The 26,285-nt window shown below is 39.1% G+C and overlaps 1 protein-coding gene and 1 long non-coding RNA gene across 3 annotated transcripts in view; both read right to left on the bottom strand.

Moving 5' to 3' along the window:
• Window positions 1–26,285, bottom strand: part of PACS1 (phosphofurin acidic cluster sorting protein 1) — a 151,735-nt gene that overhangs the window by 92,501 nt on the left and 32,949 nt on the right. The gene's annotated exons all lie outside the window — the stretch shown is intronic.
• Window positions 454–20,400, bottom strand: LOC128311734 (uncharacterized). The gene is made up of 3 exons (XR_008290249.1): window positions 20,068–20,400; window positions 18,666–18,796; window positions 454–624 (listed from the first exon to the last, which is right to left on the bottom strand). It is a non-coding gene; the product is annotated as an uncharacterized LOC128311734 (long non-coding RNA).

A 26,285-nucleotide genomic window follows, 5' to 3' on the forward strand; every position in this document is an offset into this window, starting at 1 on the left:
TTTCTCTTCTCTATTTTTTTTTTTTATATTGAGAGAGAGAGAGAAAGAGAGAGGGCATACGGACACAAGCAGGGGAGCAGCAGAGGGAGAGGGAGAATCCCAAGCAGGCTCCATGCTCAGTACAGAGCCCCATGCCGGTTCAATCCCACATCCCACAACTATAAGAGCATGACCTGAGCTGAAATCAAGAGTTGGATGCTTCACCAACTGAGCCACCTAGGCACCTCATATGTAAATATTTTAATACGTAGCTCTAAAAGATATTCTTTCAAAACATATCCATAATACCATCGTCATTTAAAAAAAACTGACCATAAGTTGCTCAAGACTATCAAATAATCGGTCAATATTCACACATTTCTCAGGTTGCCTCACATTTTTCCTTCATTTTGTTTTCTAGAGGTTTTAACAAGCTCAGACTATATATATATATATATATATATATATATATATATATATATATATAGTCTAATATTCTCTTTTGTCTCACTTTTGGAAAAACAGTCTTTTCCTCAACTAATTGAAAATAAAAGCAATTATTATAGGGTATAAGACTCCTTTAATCGAGAGAAATGCAAGACATCAATCCCCATTAAACAGACTGCTTCTGGACTAGAGTCATTCCTACAAAGAAGAGTACTTCCTGAGTCATTGTTTGAAATTTTAGATGGTTCTAACCACTGTATCCACATGTCACTTATTTGAAGTTATACGTAACATAAACTTCCATGTTCAAATCTTGTGTATGTCATAGCTCCTCCTGTTATATTTTTAGCTCCTGAGAGAAAGACAGTCTTACACCTCTACTCAGTTCCTAACACAGCCCTGCACACAGACGAGAATGATAACCATGCAGTTCTCAGCTGAGGAAAGGCCCTTCTCTATCCTTGGTGCAGTCCAGCTTCTTTCATTAATTCTTCACAACTTTCCTCCAGAGTCTGCACCATCCACATTTTATCAACCAGAAAGCAGAGGCACATAGAAATATGAACAGTGAATCAATGGAAGCTTACAATAACTCAAAATCACTGGTCGTTCAGGAAAACCTGCTGAGTTAAGTAGTGTTTCTATTTTAATGACTCCTCCTTCCCTTCAGGGAAATATGTGAGTCTACACAATATGAGTCTGAGAGAAAAAGCTGTGGATATTGCGTAGACAAAGAACCAGAGGGCCGGTAATGGGACCTTCCTGCTCTCTTTGGCAGGACAAGTCCCTGCTTGACAAGAACCAAGTTATCACAAATGGGAGTAAGAATCAGTTTAATTAAAGAGACAGGCCATAAGGAGTGCCTGGCTGGCTCAGTCGGTGGAACATGTGATTCTTGATCTCAAAATAGTGAGTTTGAGGCCCATGTTAGGTGTAGAGATTACTTAAAAATAAAATCTTTAAAAAAAAGGTGGGGGGGGGGAGATAAGTCATGAAATTTGGGATGGGGAAGAAGAGTTTAGATTCTCACCTCACCAAAGTCCAGTGTTGAAGCATGTTATTATGGCACTATGCAGAGGAAGTTAAGAGTCATTAGCAGAACACTGGGGCCTCTCCTTCCCATTTTGATAAAACCCTCTGCCACCTGCAGCAAAGTGTTGCACTAATAGCTACTGGGCCCTCCGTTGCCAGTCACCTCCCACTCATCTCTGTGCTTGGCTGGTTCTTTACTGCCTCCAGAAATAAAAGTTAGAACATTAGACTTGCTATGCCAGCAATCACTACCTGGTAACATAAAATCCAGAAGCACAGGCCTATACTAACTGACAGCATAACCTCCAACAAAAGGATAGAGCTCTCACTCATCCCTGCCCCCACCCCTGGACAAGCACAGATTAAATTAAGAATTCTCAAAATTCCCAATGGTGTCAAAAGCATTTAAAGTTGCCAGGTCAAAGATTCATTTTTTCAGCAGACAACCACAAAGGATTTCAGTGCTACATACAGTGGAAATGATTGTAAGAAATTCTAAATATGGACAGATCAGTAATTTAAACTCTTTTTCTAATGGCTGATACCTTCTTTTCAGTTCAATATCTGATTCTAAGTCAGACTCCAATTAAGGAAAGCAAGACCCAGTTTTCTGGTTCCACTGGGATTTACTCATTCAGGGATTACCTGTCTGCCAGTTGTGAATCTCTTTCCAGTCAATACTCTACTGAAAACTGTCGTGACTAACCAATGTGTTTCAGAACAAGGAAACACCCTGGTTACTAGGAGTCAAGGGCAAAGTAAAGCCCACAACAAGGAACTCTCACTCCTGGTCTGGTGCTTTCCCCAGCAGGCCACTGCCATTGTCTTGAACCAACTGTGTAAAGTCTGAAAATCAACCTACCTAGGTTCTTGATTTCCTCTTCAGAAAAGTGAGACCAGCTGATCTTTAAAAGCTATCTCTATCCTAAGATTCTACAATTCTTTTGACAAATATGTGCAAATCATATGCTAAGCATAGTAGTGTGCACAAAAAATCAGAAATAAACTTGGAAGAGCCGCCAACAGGAGACATGTACAAAAAATAAAATGCAAAGAAGAGAAAGTCCATGACAGGGGCGCCTGGGTGGCTCAGTCAGTTGAGCCTGAGTGTCCAACTCTTGATTTCAGCTCAGGTCATGATCTCACGATTCATGAGATCAAGCCCCATGTCAGGCTCCACACTGACAGCACAGAGCCTGCTTGGCATTCTCTCTCCCCCTCTCTCTCTCTGCCCCTCCTCCACTTGACACGCGCTCTCTCTAAATAAATAAATAAATAAATAAACAAACAAACAAACATTAAAAAAAGAAAGAAAGTCCATGACAGAATAGTAGTACATAACAAGGGCTTAAATTAACACAAGACATAGTGTTCAGTGAACAAAGAAAGTCACAGAAGAGAAAGTACAATACAAAATTATTTCTGTGAGGGAAAATATATGTGCATATGTATGGTTATATATGTATCCTTCATGAAGTATGGAGGGAAATTAGTATAGCTAACTATCAATAATGGTTATCTCAGGGAAGGACTCCAAGAAACCTCCAATTTCTACTTAATTTTTTTTCCAATTTCTACTTTAGAAATTACTAATCTTTTTTCCTAGTATGTTTTACTTTTGCAATCAGAAAAACAAATTTTTTTAAGGAAAAAAGCAGGGGCACCTGGCTGGCTCAGTTGGTAGAGCATGTGATTCTTGATCTCAGGGTTGTGAGTTCAAGTCCCATGTTAAGCATGGAGCCTACAGGGGAAAAAAAAGAAAAGGAAAAAAGCAAAAGAAGAAATTCAAAGCTAGCAATTTGCCAGGGCAATAACATCAATAATCCTATATCATACTCTCTCCCCTCTATTCAGATGGAAAGTTAACTGTCCTTTATTATCTCCTTATATATGGCAGAGGTAGCTGTATTCAACTGTGAAACCACTGTTGACAGAAATCAGAAAATAGAGGAGTGCCTGGGTGGCTTAGTCCATTAAGTGTCTGACTCTTGATTTTAGTTCGGGTCATGGTCGCGCAGTTTGTGAAATCTAGTCCCGCATTGCGCTCTACGTTGGCAACATGGAGCCTGCTTGGGATTCTCTCTCTCTCCCTCTCTCCCTGCCCTTCCCCCACTCGAGCTCTCTCTATCAAAATAAACAAACATTAAAAAATTAAAAAAAAAAAAGAAATCAGGAAATAGCGCATGAGAAACAGAACCCCACTGGTCAATCTGACTGAACACTAACACATAAGTGGCAAATATCTGAAATGCAAGCACTAAAGCTGACAAGATATTTCAAGCAAAAATGAATAGTTTTCTTCTTAAATTACTTTGATACTTAAACTATCCCAGTGCTCCATTTTGTTTTCCTTACATAGGCATAATTAGATTTTAGTTAGAATAAGAGCACAGACAAATTATACACTGGTAACTCTACTCATAAGAGTGACTAATGCATACTCTCATTCACCTTCAATTACTTAATGTGACTTAGCCCTTTGACCCTAAAAATCACTCTGAATCTACTTTCAAAATAGATGATGGAACACAATTATTTCTAAGATCACTTTCAGTTATTTGGTTCATATTTTTTTTAATATGGGATCAAATTCCATCGAGCATCAAGGTACTATCTCAAAATATTTCAAATACTGAAATTTCATTATATCAAATGATGCCAAAAATAGAAATTTACTTGCAACAAGATTTGGTCTATGTATTAATGAAATGATGCTGCATTTTAAACAGAATTTACTGTACATTGAAGTTCATAGCAGCAGTACTCACAATGGCCAAAAGGTGGAAACAACCCAAATGTCCATCGAGAAAGAGAGACGTGGAAAGGAACAGTCCCTCTTCATCCCCTGGATAGTCTTATGTCTATCTGTGTCACCTGAAATCACAACAGACTACCTGAGACCATGGGGAGCCACCCACGACAAGTGAATGCACTGAAGATGGCAGGGCAGGAAGATGGAATGAACAGCAATGTCTTTGCTGAGTTGCTAAATTAACCAGTACTGGAGTCATCCTGTCTCCAGACTCCTTGTTATCTGAAATAGTGTCTGTGTGTTTAAGTCATAGAGTTGGTGTTTCTGTTCCTTGAAGAAGGACTGATAGCATTTATTGACCTAAAAAGCTTTGCGCTCTGTGAGACTTATACAACAATGAAAGGTAGTATGATCTCTAAAATAAAAACAAAAAAAAAAACCTTGTTCTTGTCATTAAAACATGAGAAAGGCAAGGAGCACCTGGGTAGTTCAGTCAGTTGAGCATCCAACTCCTGATTTCGGCTCAAGTCATGATCTCACAAACCCAGTGAGATTGAGCCCTATGGCAGGCTCAAGTGCTGTCAATGTGGAGCCTGCTTGGGGACTCTCTCTCTCTCTCTCTCTCTCTCTCTCTCTCTCTCTCTCTCAAATGAATAATTTTTTTTTTTTAATAAGAAAGGCTTAGAACAAGTAAAGAACAAGGTTATTAGGAAAAGCAAAGTGGATTTACACATTTAACAATTTGATGATAAAACACAGGCTCAGATGGGAATGCAAGTTGGTGCAGCCACTCTGGAAAACAGTATGGAGGTTCCTCAAAAAACTAAAAATAGAACTACCCTAAGACCCAGCAATTGCATTACTAGGTATTTATCCAAGGGATACAAGTGTGCTGTTTCAAAGGGACACATGCACCCCAATGTTTATAGCAGCACTATCAACGACAGCCAAAGTATGGAAAGAGCCTAAATGTCCATCAATGGATGAATGGATAATAAGATACACACACACACACACACACACACACACACACACACACACACACACACACACTGGAGTATTACTCGGCAATCAAAAAGAATGAAATCTTGCCATTTGCAACTATGTGGATGGAACTGGAGGGTATTATGCTAAGTGAAATTAGTCAGAGAAAGACAAATATCATATGACTTCACTCATATGAGGACTTTAAGAGACAAAACAGACGAACATAAGGGAAGGGAAACAAAAATAATATAAAAACGGGGGGGGACAAAACAGAAGACACTCATAAATATGGAGAACAAACAGAGGGTTGCTAGAGGAGGTGGGGGGGGGAAGGGGCTAAATGGGTCAGGGGCATTAAGGAATCTACTCCTGAAATCATTGTTGTACTATATGCTAACTAATTTGGATGTAAATTTTAAAAAATAATAAAATTTAAAACAAAAAGAAAGAAAGAAAACACGGGCTCAAAACTAGCCTGAATGGGTGATTGTGCTTCATTTCAGAAATACTAATTGGAAGATAAGGACTGAAAATAGTCTTTATGTTTACAACAACCCTATGAGGTAGTGATATTATCCTCATTTTACAAATGAGGAAACTGAAGCACTTGTCCAAAGTCACCTCATCCATGCAGCTTCTCCTCCAGGAACTCTTCTCTCTTTTGACTTAGCTAACTCCTACACATCTGTCAGTTTCAATTTAAGTAAATATCACTTCCTTAGGACAAAAAGGCTTCTTTGATGTGTCCAGACAAGGTCCAAAGCCCCTGTTACACACTCCACTGCATTCTGTGCTCTACTGCAGCACAGTGTACACTCATGATTATTTAAGTATCTGTCTTCCCCACTAGGGTGCACATACCCTGAGAATAGTTCTGTCTTGTCCACCACCATAGGGTATTTCCAAAGCTGTGTAGAAAGCCTCGCCCATAAGGGGCTCACAGTCTGATAGAGCAGTAGCAAGTAAATAGTTCCCTACAATGTAATGTGGGAGGCAGAAAGCCATGCATAAGACTCCATGGAAACACAAGACTGGGAGTGAAGAAGGCTTCATGGAGAAGATGTCCCTTGAACTGAGTTCTGAAGGATAGCAATGCAAGAAAAAGCAGAAAAAGGAGAAAGGTGTTCTAAGCAGACAGAGATTAAGGAGATGTAGAGAAAAGAAAGAGGCCATGAAACTTTAGGGAAACTACCACTAACTCACTATGGCTACAGCTTGATGCTAGGTAGCAAAAAATGAAACCTGAGAGATAGGGAAGTTTCAGTTCCATATTTAAAGATAGCAAAACATTGCAGAGACCTCTAAAATAATCTAACGACAGTAGATATGATGGAGGCACTCACTGTACATCAGGCACCATGCTAAGCACTTCACATGTATAATTTTGTTTCATCTTCACAACCACCCTGAGTATTACTATTCCCATAAGGAAGTCAGACCACACACAGCTAATAAGTAAATGGCAAGCCAGGCCTTGAACCACAGCCATAATACAGGACTCCAAAGCCTGTGCTCTTAACTACAGTCTAATAGTTGCCTAGCTTACTATATACATTGATATGATCTTACATAGTTACATGTAATTCAAATAATTATCTTGATTCTACCAGGAGAGTTGGCTATTTAGTGGAACCCCATATCTTTTTCTCATTAAGCATATACAAATCATAAACACAAATATTTTATACGTTGGTTTTATTTAAAGTATATAATTAGTATTCAATAGGCTTTTATAGATGAAGATCAAAAGAAAGTTATTCAAAGATATAAAATGCAGTGTCCTGACTGATAATCCAGGGCTACCATTGTTGTTGCTTAAGTAATCTCTATGCCTAACATGGGGCTCAAACTCACGACCCCAAGATCAAGAGTTGCATGTTCTCCCGACTGGGCCAGCTAGGTGCCCCCTGACTGATAATTCAATAAGGTCTCTAGAACTATGTTACCTTTACACCACCAAAAATTACATTTAGCAAACATTAGAACTTCTTGGTCTGTCTTCTCTCTCACCAAAACTAACCTTCCTAAGGGGAATTAAAATTATTCATTAAACAACTCAATCAATTATTGAGAACAAGTGGAAAGGGAAAAAGTAGTTAGTACAGAGGAAAGATGGCATGACACACAAAATCTCTTTTCCCTACTATCATCTGTCTCGAGCATGGGAAATGACAATGTGATTGAATGTACGAAGATAGACACTCTATATGCCAGTTCAAGTTAAAACAGAGCTAGAAAATGTATCACTCAGGGAAAGTCTTAGTTCAAAAAACTTAGTATTTTAGGAAACCAGTTACCAGCAAAACTACAAATGTATTAAGTCACAGTTGATGGGCTTTTAATAAATCATTAAAACAAACTACTGGGAAATCTTCTTTGCTTTTTAAAATGTCTCCTAATATATAATAGGAGTCCACAGACTGATAATAATCATTAAACACTTATTGGTGCCAGGAGTTTTAAGAACACAATCTCATTTAATTCTTACAAGGTCATTCTTTTTTTTTTTTTTTTTTTTAATTTTTTCAATGTTTATTTTCCAGAGACAGAGACAGAGCGAGAGCGGGGGAGGGGCAGAGAGAGAGAAGGAGACACAGAACCTGAAGCAGGCACGAACTCAGGAACCACGAGATCATGACCTGAGCCGAAGTTGGACACTTAACCTCTGAACAACCCAGGTGCCCTACAGGGTCATTCTTTAAAAAAAAAAAATTTTTTTTTTTGTTAATGTTTATTTATTTTTGACAGAGAGAGAGAGAGAGAGAGAGACAGAGCATGAGTGGGGGAGGGGCAGAGAAAGAGAGAGAGAGAGAGAGAGAGAGAGAGAGAGAGAGAGACACAGAATCCAAAGCAGGCTCCAGGCTCTGAGCTGTCAGCACAGAGCCCAACTCGGGACTCGAACTCACAGACCACGAGGTCATGACCTGAGCTGAAGTCAGACGCTCAACTGACTGAGCCACCCAGGTGCCCCCCTCCTTTAAAAAAAAATTTTTTTTTTTTAATTTTTATTTATTTTTGACAGAGAGAGAGACAGGGCATGAGAGGGGGAGGGGCAGAGAGACACACAGAATGCGAAGCAGGCTCCAGGCTCTGAGCTGCTCGCACAGAGCCCGCCTCCAGGGTCATTCTTATAACCACATTTTTAGATGAGAGAACTAAGGCACACACAGTTTAGGTAAGTTGCTCAAGGGCATATTAGTAGCAAGTGACAGAGCCAGAATTCACATAAATCTGTCTGACACCAAAGTGCATGCTCCTTCCACAATGCAGCAATGTCTTTAATGAGCTGAAAGATGCCTAGTGACTAATTTACTCACCAATCAACCCTATCATTTAGAGACTTGTAGGCAGGTTAAAGGACTTTCCTAATGTCCCCTGGTTAGTTTACAACACAACCGAAAGTGAACCCCATATTTCCTACTCCTCAAACAAGCACATTCTGTATTCATTTTGACTCACACTAAATCTTTTTGAAAAACATTAAAATTTCCCCCATAAACAAATTCAAAATAGACAAAACAAGAATGATGTAAATGCCTGTTACTGTGCACTGAGGTGTGTATGCATTATGTTTTAGTGGCAGATAGGAAAAGTCTCAGTTTCTACACATGCTAGTTGCAACTAGCAGCTAACAGAAGATAACAGGATTTTATGCATTCCTTTGACTACTATCAAGTTTTCAGCCTCCTGCTTTTCAGTAGGGCATTGACAGCATTAAAGCAGGAGTTGGCAAAACCTTTTCTATAAAGGGCCTAAATATTTGAGGCCTTGTGGATTGTGCCATTTCTGTTGCAAATACTCTATAGTTTTAAGGAGAAAAAAGTAGCCACAGACAATACAGATGAGCGCGGTTGTTGTGTTCCAACAAAGTTTAATTTATGGATATGTAAACTTGAATTTCATATAATTTTCACGTCACAAAATATTATCATTCTTGTGATTTCTTTGAACTCCTTAAAAAGATATGGCTTGTGGGCTACAGAAAAAGGCAGTGTACCAGAGGGCATCTCCCCATTCTGCATTAAAATAAAGAAGTACTGGGGCGCCTGGGTGGCTCAGTCAGTTGAGCCTTCGACTTCGGCTCAGGTCGTGAGCTCACGGTCCGTGAGTTCGAGCCCCGTGTTGGGCTCTGTGCTGACAGCTCGGAGCCTGGAGCCTGCTTCTGCTTCTGTGTCTCCCTCTCTCTCTGACCCTCCCCCATTCATGCTCTGTCTCTCTCTGTCTCCAAAATAAATAAACATTAAAAAAATTAAAAAAAAAAATAAAGAAGTACTTTAGGGGTGCCTGGGTGGCTCAGTCAGTTAAGCATCTGACTTCAGCTCAGGTCACGATCTCACGGTCTGTGAGTTCGAGCTCCGCGTTGGGCTCTGTGCTGACAGCTCAGAGCCTGGAGCCTGCTTTGGATTCTATGTCTCCCTCTCTCTCTGACCCTCCCCTGTTCATGCTCTGTCTCTCTCTGTCTCAAAAATAAATAAACATTAAACTAAAGAAGTACCTTCCCTCAGAAGAGAGCAAAGGAAAAGCATCCAGCAACATAGCAAGGCTATGGTCTTTTTCTCATCTCAGTTCTGATGCCAACGATGCAGGAAGCCTTCGGGACCATCCCTCAGTCCCACTTGGGGGAGGTGTCACACTTTTGTGTTCTCACTCAAACTTGGGCCTATCTCTATCTATTCTAGCACTTATCACAACATACTATGATTGATTATTCAATTGTCTGTACTTCCCCAAGCATGAGGGCAAGCAATGTTTTCATTTGTTTTTTAATTTGTATTCTGACATGGATGCTCAAAAAAAGTGGGAAAGATAAAAGAGGAACCAGCTCAGAAATTTTTTAAAAATTTTATGTCTACTTATTTTTGAGAGAGAGAGAGCATGCGAGCATGTGCGATCGGGGAAGGGGCAAAGAGGGGGACAGAGGATCCAAAGCCCGCTCCATGCTGACAGCAGACCGCTGGATGCGGATGCAGTGCTCAAACCCATGAATCGTGAGATCATGACCTGAGCTAAAGTCAGACATTCAACTGACTAAGCCACCCAGGCGCCCCCAAGTTCAGAAATTCTTACCTTTATACAGTATACCTTTATACAAGCCTCTGTGTCACACAGATTTGATGGCACACACCTGAGGTGTAAATCAGTGGCGCACATACTTTCTGCATATGTTGTTTACGTCCCATAAATATGCACAAACACTTCAATCTGTTCTGTACTGTTATACCTGCTCAAGGCCAGGCCTCTGATTAACTTGTTTAGACTAATCTAGATAAGAAGGATCTAGGCATAAATTTAAAATGACCCCAGGGTCAGGGCACCTGGGTGGCTCAGTTGGTTGAGCGCTGACTTGGGCTCACTCAGGTCATGATCTTGCGGTTCATGAGTTTGATCCCTGCATCGGGCTCTGTCTGAGGGACAGCTCAGAGCCTGGAGCCTGTTTCAGATTCTGTGTGTGTGTGTGTGTGTGTGTGTGTGTGTGTGTGTGTGTGTGTGTGTTGTCTGCTCCTCCTCTGCTCACACTCTTTCTCTCTCCCCAAGAATGAATAAACATTAAAAAAAAAATGACCCCAGGGTCTCCAGAAAAACTTCAGGGTATTCTGGGGTTCTACAGGGCACAAATGGAAAAATCCCTGTCCTACAAACTAGCCTCAAAAAAGAAATGACGTCTTCAAATCATTTAAAGAAGACATGAAAAGCCACATTACCCAATACAATATAAAAATCAGGGTGTGTGGGTGGCTCAGTTGGTTAAGCATCCAATTCTTGATTTCGGCTCAGGTCATGATTTCACGGTTTGTGAGAGTGAGATCGAGCCCTGTATCTGGCTCCACGCTGACATGGTGCTTGGGATTCTCTCTCTCTCTCTGCCCCTTACTTGTGCACATACATACGTGTGGGCTCTGGCTCAAAATAAACTTTTAAAAATTAAAAAAAAAAAAAAAAAGAAAATCAACATGGAAAAATCTACCTCATCACTATCACAGGGATAAACATCTTTTAATCACACAAAGTCAGATGGCTGACCCTCTACTGCAGGGTTCTTAACCTTTCCTTTGTCATGAGTCCCTTTGGTAGAATGCAGAAGCCAACAGACCCCTTCTCAGAACAATGCTTGTGAATATATAAAATAATATGCAGTTTTAAAAAAGAAACCAGTTACAATAATAACTAACCCACACTACCTCCCCTGTAACATCCTGACTTTTTTCACTGCTTTATTTTTATGCTTAGCATTTGTCACTAACAAACTATACTATTTTGTGTTTTGTTACTTAGTAGCTGTCTCCACAGCTAGAACCTAATTTTCATGAGGGCAAAGAAGTTTATCTATTTTGTTCATCCCTCTATTCCCAAAACCTACAAAATGCCTGACATATAGTAATACCTAATGTATATTTGTTGAATTATTAAAATTCCTGTCTCCTGGGGCGCCTGGGTGGCTCAGTCGGCTAAATGTCTGACTTTGGCTCAGGTCATGATCTCACCATTTGTGAGTTAGAGCCTTGCGTCAGGCTCTGTGCTGACAGCTCAGAGCCTGGAGCCTCCTTCCGGACTCTGTGTCTCCCTCTCTCTCTGCCCCACCCCTGCTCACATTCTGTGTCTCTCTCTCTCTCTCTTGAAAATAAACATTAAAAACAAAAATTAAATTCCTGTCTCCTAAGAGCTATACTCTAAGGACAAATCAAAGCCAGTTCTACTAGAAATCTGTCATCCTTAAGGAAGATAATATATAATTCTTCATATTTACAAACACCTTCTTGGTAGACACTGGAACCCTCTTATAAGCACAATCTCATTCATTCACAGTAAACTTAATATCTAATGATGAAAGGCAAAGAAATGACATAAGGTAGATAAGGCAAATGCTTCGTCAGGGAACAAAATCCATGGGCCAGGTCTGCTTTTTAACTCTGTTCCTTCACTTTACCCGTTGCCTTCTGAAGCTTTTGCTGCATTACCGTAAAGTATAGAATTGTTCCCGCTAAAGGTATCTATCTAGTTATACACTACCAATAAGAGACACTTCCATGGGATCTGGCTTTCATAGGATCCAAGAAGACTCATTCGTAACAAATAGTTAAACGCTCCTTTGCAACCAAGTTCTAGAATTTCCAACTTCTTCCAAAGGCAATTCTTAAATAGAGGAAATGGTTTTCTTTTAAAATTAATCTTTGTTTTAATGTTCATTTTTTTAATGTTTATTTACTTTTGAGAGACAGAGAGTCAAAGCACAAGTGGGGAAGGGGCAGAGAGAGAGAGGGTGACGCAGAAACTGAAGCAGGCTCCAGGCTCCAAGCTGTCAGCACAGGGCCCGAGTGGGGCTCGAATTCATGAACCATGAGATCATGACCTGAGCCAAATTCAGACGCCCAACCGAAAGAGCCACCCAGGCACCTCTCTTTTAAAATTCATCTTAATCACAATAAAGTAAAAGGAATGAAAACTCTCAGACATGATGGGCTACCTATACTGTTTGTTTCATAAAATCCTAAGAGAAAGCAAGCTCAAAGCCAAGACAACTAAACCCACAGAGAAATGTAATGATTTCTACCAACTGCAGTACCTTCACTCTATAGCGTGATAACAAATTAGAATGACAAATCAGAAACTGAAAAAAGGAAGAGGGGGAGGAAAGATGAGGTTAACAAGGAGGTCAGTTAATATGAAAGAAAACAGTGTCTTCCGACTGTTTCGTAACTAAGTAAGCCGTCAAAACCTAACATGAAGGCAGTTTGGGCTAACCTCCTTGGGTGGTTAAAACAAACGTCAGCCTGCTCTCCACCCCTCTATTTGCCCAAAAGTAGAGCTGAGAAAACACACTTATATCATGGGGATTTTGAGATACTCAAACACATCTGCTTAAAATGCAACTTTCTAATTCTGCTTCAATATCAGAATTTTTCATATTTGTACATCTGCCTACATCCTGGAAAAGAAAATATGAAGAAGCAGCCTTTTGGTGTGTGTTTGCTAATAAACTAGCAACAGCTGGTCATCAACAGAGGCTGACTGAAACTTCCACAGCGATGATGTGCACTGACAGGATATCAAATTAAAACACATACACACACACACCAATGGAGAGAGAAAACATTTTTCACATATGCTTGACTCCAGCTCAATGAGAAAATATTAACCTAGAGCAACCATTACCACCAACAGCTGATTTCTTATATCAATCTAGTTCTAATCCTTAGCCATGTATGCTTCTTTTGAACTAACTAGGTAATTAAAAACTGTAAGATAATTTTGCAACTACTTATAGTGCTGTTGCTTTATAATCACACCTAAAAAGAAAGCCCTGAAGACATAAGGCTAATTAAGACCTACGGTCACATAGAACTTACATTTAACCTATTCTTCCAAAGCAAAGATTTCAAATAGTGTCCCAACATTAAAACATCAGTGAAGTACTCCATACCTCAATAAGCTTAAAATTAAAAAAAAAAAAAAAAAAAAAAAGGTAGTATAGCTGGTGGGAATGCAAAGTGGTGTAGCCACTCTGGAAAAGAGTACAGAGGTTCCTCAAAAAATTAAAAACAGAACTACCCTACGACCCATCCAAAGGATACAGGAGTGCTGTTTTGAAGGGGTACATGCACCCCAATGTTTATAGCAGCGGGGCTATCGACAATAGCCAAAGTATGGAAAGAGTCCAAATGTCCATCAACAGATGAAGATGTGGTGTGTGTGCATGTGTGTGTGTGTGTGTGTATGGGTGTGGGTGTGTGTGGGTGTATGTATGTGTATATATATACACCCACACACACCCACACACATATATATGTATAATGGAATATTACTCAGCAATCAAAAAGAATGAAATCTTGCCATTTCCAATAACATAATCTTGCCATTTCCAATAATGTAGATGAAACTAGAGTGTATTATGCTAAGCGAAATTAGTCACAGAAAGACAAATACCATGACTTCACTCATATGTAGAATTTAAAAGATAAAACAGAGGAACATAAGGGAAGGAAAGCAAAAATAATATAAAAATAGGGAGGGGGACAAACCATAAGAGACAATTAAATATAGCAAACAAACTGAGGGTTGCTGGAGGGGCTGTGGGAGGGGGGATGAGCTAAATGGACAAGGGGCATTAAAGAATTTACTCCTGAAATCATTGTTGCACTATATGCTAACTAACTTGGGTGTAAATTAGAAAAAAAATAATAAATGAAAAAAATGAAAAAAAAAGAAATAGAGGCACCTGGGTGGCTCAGTTGGTTGAGTGCCTTACTCTTGGTTTCGGCTCAGGTCATGATCTCACAGTTCATGAGTTCCACACCCACATCAGGCTCCACACTGACAGTGCAGAGCCTGCTTGTCCTCACTCCCTCTCTCTCTCAAAATGAATAAATAAACTTAAAGTAGTATAATTATACAAATGAACAAAAAATGAAAAACGCTACAACCACAAATTTATTTACATTAATCTAAAATAAACTAAGTATTTAGGGTATTAGTTAAATAAACTGTGTTTGCTCCATTCTGTGGAATACTACATAGCCATTAAAAAGAATGAAAGAAGGGCACCTGGCTGGTTCAATCATTGGAGAGTGCAACTCTTGATCTCGGGATTCTGAGTTCCAGCCCCATGCTGTGTGTGGAGATTACTTAAAAATAAAATCTTAAAAAAAAGAGAGAGAAAAAGAATGAGAGAGACCTTTAAGTACTAAAAAATGGAAAAATCTCCAAGATACCTTGTTCAGGAAGAGTAAGCTGATCAATTCATACTGATTCTACTTCTGTAAAATATTTATGTGAATCTGTGTATATATATTGTATGTGAATGCTTGGGAAAAGATCTAGAAGAATACATGCCAAATTCTTAATAGTGATTTTGTCTGAGGAGCAGGGAGAAGTGAGAGAGCTTTGCCAGGATTTTCACATTATATTCTGTGTATGGCCTAAATATTTTATAAGGCTGTAGTCATATTTCACTTGTGTATAAAAAGTCTTTTTTTTTTTTTTAAAAGGGGGCGCAACTGAGTGAGGGACAGAGAGAGACTGAGAATCTCACAAGGGGCAGAAAGAGAAAGAGAAGCAGGGCTTGTGTTTTTTACCCAATGCAGGGCTTGAGCTCACCTGAAGTAGGGCTCGAATTCACCAAGGGCTCGAATTCACCCAATGTGGGACTCAAACTCACGAACTGTTATATCATGACCTGACCCAAAGTCAGATGCTTAACGACTGAGCCACCCAGGTGCCCCTCAAAAAGTCTTAATAAAGGAAGAAAGCCTAGATGATTCTATGAACTAAAGGAAAGAAAAACAAGATGAAAATATGTTTGATAACAAATAAAGTATAATGTCAGAGCAAGAGTTTGACTATTAGACAGTCTTCTAGCTACCATATCTCAATGTAAATAGCTTTTAGTTCACCCATTATGTTGACAGTAAAGGATGAATCATAAAGAATAAGATTTCTGAAGTGGTAAGTCTACTATGATCAAAATGATGATAGATATGGAAACCAATTTGACAATAAATTTCATATATTAAAAAAAATGATGATAGATGTTAAACTAGATTTACTGTGGTAACCATTTTTGCAACATAAACAAATATCAAATGTTCATGCTGTATACTTGAAACTAGTATGTCAATTATACCTCATTAAAAATATATACAAGTCATATCTAAAAGAACTGAGAGTTTATTTAAAAAAATTTTTTTATGTTTATTTACTTTTGAGAGAGAGACAGAAAGAGCGCAAGCGAGCAGGGGAGGGGCAGAGAAAGAGGGAGACACAGAATCTGAAACAGGCTCCAGGATCTGAGCTGTCAGCACAGAACCTGATGTGGGGCTCGAACCCACAAACTACAAGATCATGACCTGAGCCAAAGTGGGATGCTTAACCAACTGAGCCACCCAGGCACCCCAGAACTGAGAGTTTAAAATGTACACTTCTTATGTCTTCCTATCAAGCCAAATGAACTACAAATATTTTCTTGTTTATTGTAAAACAGCCATATTTCCATTGAAAGAACTTGTTCTTTGGAATTGAAATCCAACTAGCCTTGATGGCAAGTTCCATCTGAAAATTACCAATAGCACTGAAATTAAAAAGATGCTCTGCCAACTAAAGTTAGAGGATAGGAGACCCAAAGAATGTTGGTACTGATTCAGAAACAAGAATGTTTGCATGTCTAGGATGAGTCAGCAGACAGCTAGGAGATCTTGAAATTTAAAGTTATTGGCTCAAAAAGTAGAAAAGTAAGACAAAAGAAATCCAAAATGCACTTAGATGCAGACACCAGAAGTTTTTTAACTTTACTGAGGTATAGTTTATATGCAATAAAATGGACCCGTTTTAACAGTACATTTTGATGCTTTGACAAATGTACACACTTGTGCAATCACCACCATATTCAAGACAGAACATTTCCCAAACCCCAGAAGGTTTTTTGTGTCTCATCCGAGTCAAACTATTCCCATGTCTGGCCCCAGTTAAACATTTTTGTCACTATAATTTTTTTTTTTTTTTACATTTATTCATTTTTGAGAGACAGAGAGAGACAGAGCACAAGCGAGGGAGGGGCAGAGAGAGAGGGAGACACAGAATGGGAAGCAGGCTCCAGGCTCTGAGCTGTCAGCACAGAGCCCAACGTGGGGCTCGAAATCACGAGCTGTGAGATCATGACCTGAGCCGAAGTCGGACGCCTAACCAACTGAGCCACCCAGACACCCCACATTTTTGTCACTATAGACTAGATTTGTCTTTTCTAAAATTTCATATAAATGGCTCTTTTGTGTAAGGCTTCCTTTTACTCAGCATAATGTTTTCAAGGTTCATTCATGTTACATCATTCTTTTTTTTATAAAAAGTTTTTATTTATTTAAGTAATATCTATATCCAAAGTGGACCTCAAACTCATAACCCCAAGATCAAGAGTCGTATGCTCTTCAGATTCTGTGTCTCCCTCTCTTTCTGCCCCTCCCCTGCTCTCTCTCTCTCTCTCTAACAATAAACGTTAAAAAAAAAAAAAAAAAAAGTTGCATGTTCATCCAACTGAGCCAGTCAGGCACTCCAGCGCTTCATTCCTTTTAATGGCCAAATAATAGTCTATTGTATGGAGCCCAATTTGTTTATCTGTTCATCTATCAATGGACATTTGGGTTGTTTCCAGTTTGGGATTATAATGATTCAGTCTGCTATGAATATACGAACACCAGCAACTCTGATGGCTTTCAGTTTCTAACTCAGTACGGTCCATACACTCTCAGTTCACCACAGCTCCAACACTTACACTGGCTCTATAACCATGAGAAAAGGAATCAGTCATTCAACAAATAGATATTAAGAACCTACTGTATGCCAGGAACTATTCAGGCACTTGGGATACAGTAATAATTAAGACCGTACAATCCCTCTTCTGTACAACTTACAATCTTTTGGGGGGAGACAAAAATAAACAGGATAATTTCAGATAGGATATGTAACAAATGTTAAAATAATATATTAACAGTGTGCCAAATTCAAGTCCAGCAGCCAGGGAAGGCCTATCTGAGCTGAGATCTGAAGACACAAAGGAGATAGCCATGTAATATCTGAGATTAAAGCACTCTAGGCAAAGAGAACTCCAAGTGCAAAGGTCCTAAGGACAGAATGAACTTCTCTCCAAAAAGTAGAGAAAACGCCAGGGTGACAGAAATGTAATGAACCAGATTAGGTGAAGGGCTAAGAGATAAAACTGAAGAGGTAGGCAAAAGCCTATAGGCCATAATAATAAGTTTGGGTTTTATTGGAGGGTATTAAGCAGGAAAGTAAAATAATCAGATTTGCATTTCAAAAAAGACCGCACTGGCTGTGTACACAATTGTAAAGGGAAAGAGTGGAAGCAGATCAGGTAGGTGGCTACTGCACAATGCAGGTGGTGTTGACTTGGACTACAGGGAAAGCAAAGGAAACATGAGAGATCAGGATGGTTTTAAGACATCCTAGAAGTAGAATCAACAGATCTTGCTAATATGTTAGATATGGTTAGTATAAAAAAGAAGAATCTATGACAATTCCTGTGTTAGACTTGGGCAACTGGGTGGATGACAGTGCCATTTGCTGAAACGGGGAAAACTAGAGGAAAAATAAGTTTGGAGTTGTAGGGAGAATCAGGAGTTCTTTGCTAGTTAGGCTAAATTTATGATGCCAATTGAACATCCACAGGCAGATGTCAAATAGGCACTTGGATATATGAATTTGTGGTTAAGAGGAAAAGTCAGTGCAGGATACATAGTATTAGGGAATAGTATCTGAAACCAAGAAGCAGATTATACAATTTTGCTTCTGAAAGTAATATACATATACCTTGGTGCACCACCATCACACCAGATAAATAGGACTCCAAAAACAATTTCACTTGGAATCAGAGGTAAGGGGGATAGGAAGGGATGAATTTTATATCTGAACACACACACAAAATGCTGAATTTAAACAATTTTTCAAGACTAAACATAAGGGATACCTGGGTGGCTCAGTTAAGCATCTGGCTCTTGATTTAGGCTCATCACGATCTCATGGTTTGTCAGATCAGGCCCCACATTGCCTCCACACTGATGGCGCAGAGCCTGCTTGGGATTCTCTCCCTCCTTCTCTCTCAAAATAAGTAAATATTAAAAAAAAAGATTAAGCATAAGATTTCAAAGAAATGTTGTGGTTGTAGCAGGCAGTCTTTGGACTGTAAAAGACCCCTAGAGATACATTTTCATCTCTCTCTGAGTATTTCAGGGAAAAAGCTGGAGAAGCATCAGAATACGCAACAATTAACAACTATCTATACAGACTGCACCACTGTGTCTGTAGCTGTGGGGATTACAAAAAGATAGAGTAGTACAATTGTTAAGGACATGGACTTTCATACAGTCTTTAGAGCCAAACAGATCTAGGTTCGACTCGTACCCTTGCTACCTATTATCTGTGGAAACAATAACTCTCATAAGGTTACTGTAGGGTTAAATGATGGAATACTTACAATGCACTTAACCATAGCCTCTGATAAAACATTAACCCCTAATACTGTCTCTCTCCAGGGTCTCACTGTCTAATGAAATCTACAAAGTACAAATTTCTAAAAGAACAATAATATAAACTACATACGAAAAGTGCTAAACATGGTTGGTATGGTGGTCAGAAAGCATTGAAATTTGGGCTAAAGAAGATTATTACAGAGAAAAAGGAAGGCTTTTAGCTTTTATTTACTTTTATTTTTATTTGAGGGGGAATAATTTAAAAAAAGAAAGAAGTGAAAAAATGTGGACAAGATGAGAACTACCATTTACTGAGAACTTACTGAGAATTCTTGCTTATCAGTTCTTTAAAAAAAAAACTTCTTTAAGATATAATTCACATGCTATACAATTCATTCACTTAAATTTTATAATTCAATTTTTGTTAGTGTATTTACAGAGTTGTGGAACCATCACCACAATCCATTTTAGAAGGCTTTATTCAACCCAAAAAGAAACCCCATACCCATCAGCTAGCAGTCACTCCCCATTTCCCCTCAACTCTACAAGCCCTTGGCAAACACTAATCTGTTTTCTAACTCTACAGATTTTCCTATTCTGGTAACTTCATATAAATAGAATCATATAATATGTGACTGGCTCCTTTCACTGAGCATAATGTTTCCAGAGCTCATCTATGTTGTACCTTAATCTTTACTTCATTTTTTTGGCAAATAAATTCTACTGTATAGATAGACATTTTATTTATCTATCCATCAGTTGATGGACATGTGGGTTATTTCCACTTTTTAACTATTATGAGTAATGCTGCTATGAACTCTCACATATACGTTTTATATGGACACGTTTTCATTTTTCTTAAGTACACACAGGACTCCCCCCCTCCCCCCCCCCACTTACCCATGGTTATGCTTTCTACGATTTCAGTTAACTGCAGTGAACCATGGTCCAAAAGTGGATGATCTTCCTCTGGTGTACTGTCAGAAAGTCAATAGTTAGTTACCTAACACCACATCATAATAACCATGTCATTCATCTCGCTTCATCTCATCATGTAGACATTTTATCATCTCACATCATCACAAGAAGGGGGAGTACAGTACAATAAGATATTTTGAGAGAGGCGTGCTGCTCCAACTCTTGTTTTCAGCTCAAATCATGATCTTACGGAGATCAGGGAGCCCCAAGTCGGGCTGCACATTGACAGCATGGAGCCTGCTTGGGATTCTGCCCCCCTCTGCCCAAAAACAGATATTTTGAGAGAGACCACATTCACATAACTTTTATTACAGTATATTATTATAGTCGTCTATTTTATTATTAGTTATTGTTGTTACTGTGCCTCATGTATAAATTAAACTTTATCACAGGTATATATGTATAGGAAAAACAGTATACATAAGGTTCAGTACACTCCATGGTTTCAGGTATCCACTGGGGTCCTGGAAAGTATCCCCTTGGATAACAGGAGACTGCTGTACCTAGGAGTGGAATTGCTGAGTTTTACAGTTAAACTGCTTTGTCTTTTGAAGAATTGCCCAAACTGTTAAAGGTAACACGGTCAGCTCCAAATATTAAAATGACAGTAACTAATTACCTAACATTTCTGGGCAACTGAAGTTACTATCACTTTTCATACTTTCAAATTGTTTATATGGTTTTTAATTTTGTTGTAAAAAGTCTGTAGGGAAAGGTAAGCATGTAGAAAATAAAGTGCAGATCAACAGGCCAGTAAAAGAGAACACTATACCTTTACATTCTCCTTGAAAAAACTGAACACTTCCTGGGACAAACTGGATACAAAAGCCAACATTATAGTCATTTGTGAGAAATGAGAAAAAGAGGTGCTTAGTATCAATTAAGTGCACCCATGTATATAGGATAGGTGTACGAATGGGAAAGCTACACGACCAAGTGAAATGTTTTGCCAACTCTTCTATCCTCTCAAAAGACTATCGACTGCATTTTATGTTCTCTTTTATGGTCCAAGGTCAAAGAAACAGTGGAAATTTCTTTTATACTGATCAATTAATTTCACCAGTTTATTTTTCCCTTTGTTGTGTGGCTATTAGAAAATTTAAAGTACATATATCTGTAAATATTCTAAAAGCCAACAGATTGGGGCACCTGGGTGGCTCAGCTGGTTAAGCATCTGACTGCAACTCAGGTCATGATCTCACGGTTCGCGGGTTTGAGCCCGGAGTCGGACTCTGTGCTGACAGCTCGGAGCCTGGAGCCTGGAGCCTGCGTCAGATTCTGTGTTTCGCTCTCTCTCCACCCCTCTCCCACTCCTCTTCTGTCTCTCTCAAAAATAAACAAATATTTTTAAAAAGTCAATGGATTATATACTTTGAATGAGTGAATTCCATGGTATATGAGTCAGATCTCAATAAAGTTGTTTTGGGTTTGTTTTTTTTTAAAGTACATGTGTGGCTGGTATTGTATTTCTATTTCACAGTGAGTTTCTCCATTTCTGAAGTTACCATGAGTCAGTTAGTAATAATGGGAAAGAAGAAAAAAGGTGAAAAATCACATTTATTTCCTGTTCATATCATAGCCTTTGTGATGGGCCTATTTGAATTTTTTAGCGTTTATTTATTTTTGAGAGAAAAAGAGTGTGAGTGGGAGAGACACAGAATTGGAAGCAGGCTCCAGGCTCTGAGCTGTCACCACAGAGCCCAATGTGGGGCTCAAACTCACACGCAGTGACATTATGACCTGAGCTGAAGTTGGACGCCTAACCAACCGACTGAGCCACCCAGGTGCCCTTGTGATGGACCTATTTAAAAAGCAATATAAAATTATACAGCTAATAAAAAAGAGAACCATCTACAGAAGAAATTAACTTTAATAATTACAACGGACAGTTAGCAGAGTATTAGGGAATATTCCACATGAGGATAGAAAAAAATGGAATAAAGAAACCAAAAATATATAAGGCCAGCACTACAATCAAGAAGACCAAGAAAGTCCCACAACAACGAACACCTAGTAAATGTTCAATACATGTTAGATGGAAGGACAGAAGAGATGGGTGAATGAACAAGCACATTTGGAATAGAAAGATAAAGGAAGGATAATAGAAAACAAAAAAGATATTTAATAACTTTTTAAAAGCCTCTACTACAAAATTATAGAAGTAATTGAAAATTAGCTCAGTTTACATGTCAGCAGGTCACCTGTCTGGGGAAGTTTACAACCCAAGGACCACAAACATCAGAGACAAAGAGCTGGGCACAGAAGCATCCAAAAAGAGAAGGATCACAGAGAGTGAGTATTTTGTGGAGTGTGCTAAGAAGTAAAGACATGGTGCCTCAGTTGGTTGAGCACCCAACTCTTGATTTTGGCTCAGGTCATGATCCTGGGATTGTGAGATCAAGCCCCATCTCAGGCTCTGAGTTGAGTGTGGAGCCTGCTTGAATGTTGGGGTTTTTTTCCTCTCTCTTTCTCTCCTTCTGCCCCTCTCTCCCACTCATGTGCATGAGTGCATGCTCTCTCTCTAAAATGATATTAAAAGAAAAAAAGAAGTAAAGACATGCCATTAAAATCAGGAGGCATTTGGTAAGAGCTTTAGTACTTTATCAAAAGATCATGAAGCAATAAGGCATGCAATAAGTGCTTTTTGATTATTTCAAGACCATGAATCATCAGTGAGACCAGTGTAGGAAAAGGCTACTCCCTCTAACTCCATGCTGTTAGAGAAATCAATTATATTCTCATAAACGTGTCTGAGCACAGGCAGGAAAACCAGCTCAGTTTAAAGTGTATGGCAACCAAGACCAACTTAATTTAATGTTATATGTATCCCCCTGAGAGGAGAAAATGTTGGCTGATTATGTAAGGAATTCTCTGGAGTCATAACGTATCAAACCACTTATGCCATTCATATAGTAAGAACTTCACAAAATGCTGCATCAGTAATTGCAGTTTCATAAACAGAGTATTACTGTTGTCTGACAACCTCCTTTATCATTTATTAATGGCAAACAGTAGGCTCTGACAGGGATAGTTTTCACTTAACACCAGGAATTGCCTTTGGAGAAAGCTAAGAGATAAGGAAAGAGAACCAAAGGTTCAACTCAACTTGAAGAAAACAAATAAGAAAAAAAAAAGTCAGTAATTTTCAATAGAGTATGAAAAGGAAAATCATTGGTTGTTAAATTAACACAGTTAAATGTCTGAGAAGTAGAGGTTGAGAAGAGGGGCTGGAGTAACCATAGCTGAAAGGACTAAAGCCAGGCAAAGACAAAGAGGGTTTGCCCTAGAGTTCAAAGGAACTGCCTTCTTGTCACTGTATGCGTGATTTCCTCATATTACTATATTTTATGCTATTATGCACAAACCATGGATATATTTATTTAAAGACGTGCAAGAATATAAACGACCATCCCAAAGAAGCTTTCCTTGACACATGTATACATCCCTACAGTACTTATCACCCTTCTCTGTCTCCTGTATAAACTGAGCTTCATGAGGACAAAGTACAGGCTATCCCCTGAATCTAACATGGGTTTGGCATCTCATCTGAAGCATAATGTTATTTGTTCCAGTAAAAGAAATGACACTTGCTATGGACTGAATTGTGTATCTCCCTCCTCAAATTCATATGTTGATGGCCTAACCTCCAATGTGACTATATTTGGAGACAGGGCCTTTAGGGAGGTAAAGTTAAATGAAGTCATAAGAATGAGACCCTAATCCAGTAGGATTAATGTCCTTATAAGAAGAGACACCGAAGATCCATCTCTTTCCCTCTCTCTCTGTGTGCACAGAGGAAAGGCCATGTGATGACACAGTGAGAAGGTGGCTGCCTCCAAGTCAGGAAGAAAGGTCTTAATAGAAACCAGCCCTTACAGCACCTTGATCTTGGATTTCCAGTCTACAAAACTATGAGAAAATGAATGTTTGTTGTTTTGTCATGGCAGCCCACAATGACTAATACAACACTCAAACTAGAATACAGATGTTCTCTTGGTCTCATTGTAAGTTGTAAGAAAGCAGCTCCTTAGTAGGAGACTATGAGATGGTATCGTGTGCAGGACATCAAGGACATCAATACTTGTCCTTCAAAGCTAGAATTAGAGGGGTAGCTGCGTGGCTCAGTCGGTTGAGTGTCCAACTCTTGATTTTGGCTCTGGTCACAATCCCAGGGTCATGAGATCAAGCCTCGTGTCAGGCTCTGTGCTGAGCATGGAGCCTACTTGGGATTGTCTCTCTCCCTCTGCTCTTTTCCCCCAGTTGTTATCTCTTTCTAAATATATATATATATACACATATATATATATATATATATATTTTTTTTTTTTTTAATGCTAGAATTAGATTTTTTATAAGTGGGTAGACTAGGATAGGTCCTGCAAGCTAGTTTGCAGATTCAAGAGCCATATACCATAAGCCAGACTGTTGTACTTCTGACATTTTCTGTACTCATTTCCCTATTGGTCTTGGTACTAAAACATTTCCTGGAGATCTCTAGCCAATCTCAGTTATGCCAAAGCAGGACCAAGAGAAGGTGTTTTCCTTTTTGCTTATTAAAGGGAAAAACAGGGGCACCTGGGTGGCTCAGTGAGTTGAGCATTCAACTTTAGCACAGGTCATGATCTCATGGTTCATGAGTTTGAGCCCTGCATCTGAGCTGACAGCTCAGAGCCTGAAGCCTGCTTCGGATTCTGTGTCCTCTCACATTGCCTCGCTCTCTCTCTCCTGAAAATTATATAAACATTAAAAAAATTTTTTTAAAAAGGGAACAACAGTATCCCTGGGGTCAAGGTAGTATGGTGTAACAGTCATATAAGTAAGAAGATTCCAAGTAGAAGGTGAAACTCAGTGTCCTAGCCACTTCACTCATTCAACAAATATTTACTAAGCGCTTACCATACAACTGACCCATATCTAACCACTAGGGATCCAACAGCAAAACCCCTTGCCCTCACAGAGGAGCTTTCATTCTAGTTGGGAGAGTGGAGGAGATAGTAAACAATAAGTATATTTTATAAGGAAATATAAAATACATAAAAAATATATAAAATATATATAGAAAATATATAAAAAGTGTGTTAGAAGTTGACAAGTGCTATGTACAAAAAGAGGTAGGAATGATACGGGGGCAGGGGGCTCAGGGCAGACCTAACTGGGAACGTGACCCTTAGGCAAACACTTAGAGGAAGAGCAAGAATGAACTGTGTATCTACCCAGCAGAGGCAGGACAAAGAAGCAGGTCATGTCTGACATTTTCCAGGAAGGGCAAGATTTCTGTTGACAGAATGGAGGCACCTATGAGGAAGCAGTAGGTGATCAAATTAGTAAGAGAGGCAGGGGTCGTTTTAGGTAGGCTCTTGTAGACTACTTAGAAGGATGTTGACTTTTACTTTGAATTAAATGCGAAAAGGTACTTCATCATCTTCCCATTGGTTAAACTTGGGAGGTAAGATTATGGAATCCCTCTGTATTTTGTTTTGTACTGCAGAATTCCAGCTCCTAACAAGACACTCACATGAAGCCTCGAGGCAATGGCTGGAATGCTATATATAACCTAGAAATGTAGTTTGGTAGAACAAACACAAACACCTATTGGAAACTCATCATATTCTTGGGAGATACAGAGAGAACAATTTTGCACATGGAAAAACTGAGATACAAAGAAAAGACCTATCCATGTTTTCAAAGTCTGAAAGTGAAATGGGAAGAAAACCAAATGAACTCCAAATGAGTGCAGCCAAAAGGAAATACTGCCTTTCTAAGGCACAGAGGAAAAGCTAGCCAGAATGTGCATCTCAGACCAAAAGGAAAGAAGGGACATGCTCTCAGAAACACACTCTTACCCAGCCACTCCTTTCCACCTTGCCTATTCATGTTCTATTTTAAATAAGAGGAGTTTTGTCTAAATGTAAGCCTCAAATCAGGCTCTAACCAAGGATGCTTACAGGCATACTTCCTGCTGGGAAGAATACTGTAACAATTTATGATGGGATAAAGTGAAACAAACACCTATCCATAATACCCATCAACCTTTCCAATGCTGAGATTCAGTATGAGCCCCTATTTCTGATTACTGCATTATTTGTGATCTACACTAAAGGTTATATATCTGGACATGGTACAGAGGTAGGGGCAGGCAA

The sequence above is a fragment of the Acinonyx jubatus genome, chromosome D1 (assembly GCF_027475565.1).
Source record: "Acinonyx jubatus isolate Ajub_Pintada_27869175 chromosome D1, VMU_Ajub_asm_v1.0, whole genome shotgun sequence".
Taxonomy (NCBI): Eukaryota; Metazoa; Chordata; class Mammalia; order Carnivora; family Felidae; genus Acinonyx; species Acinonyx jubatus.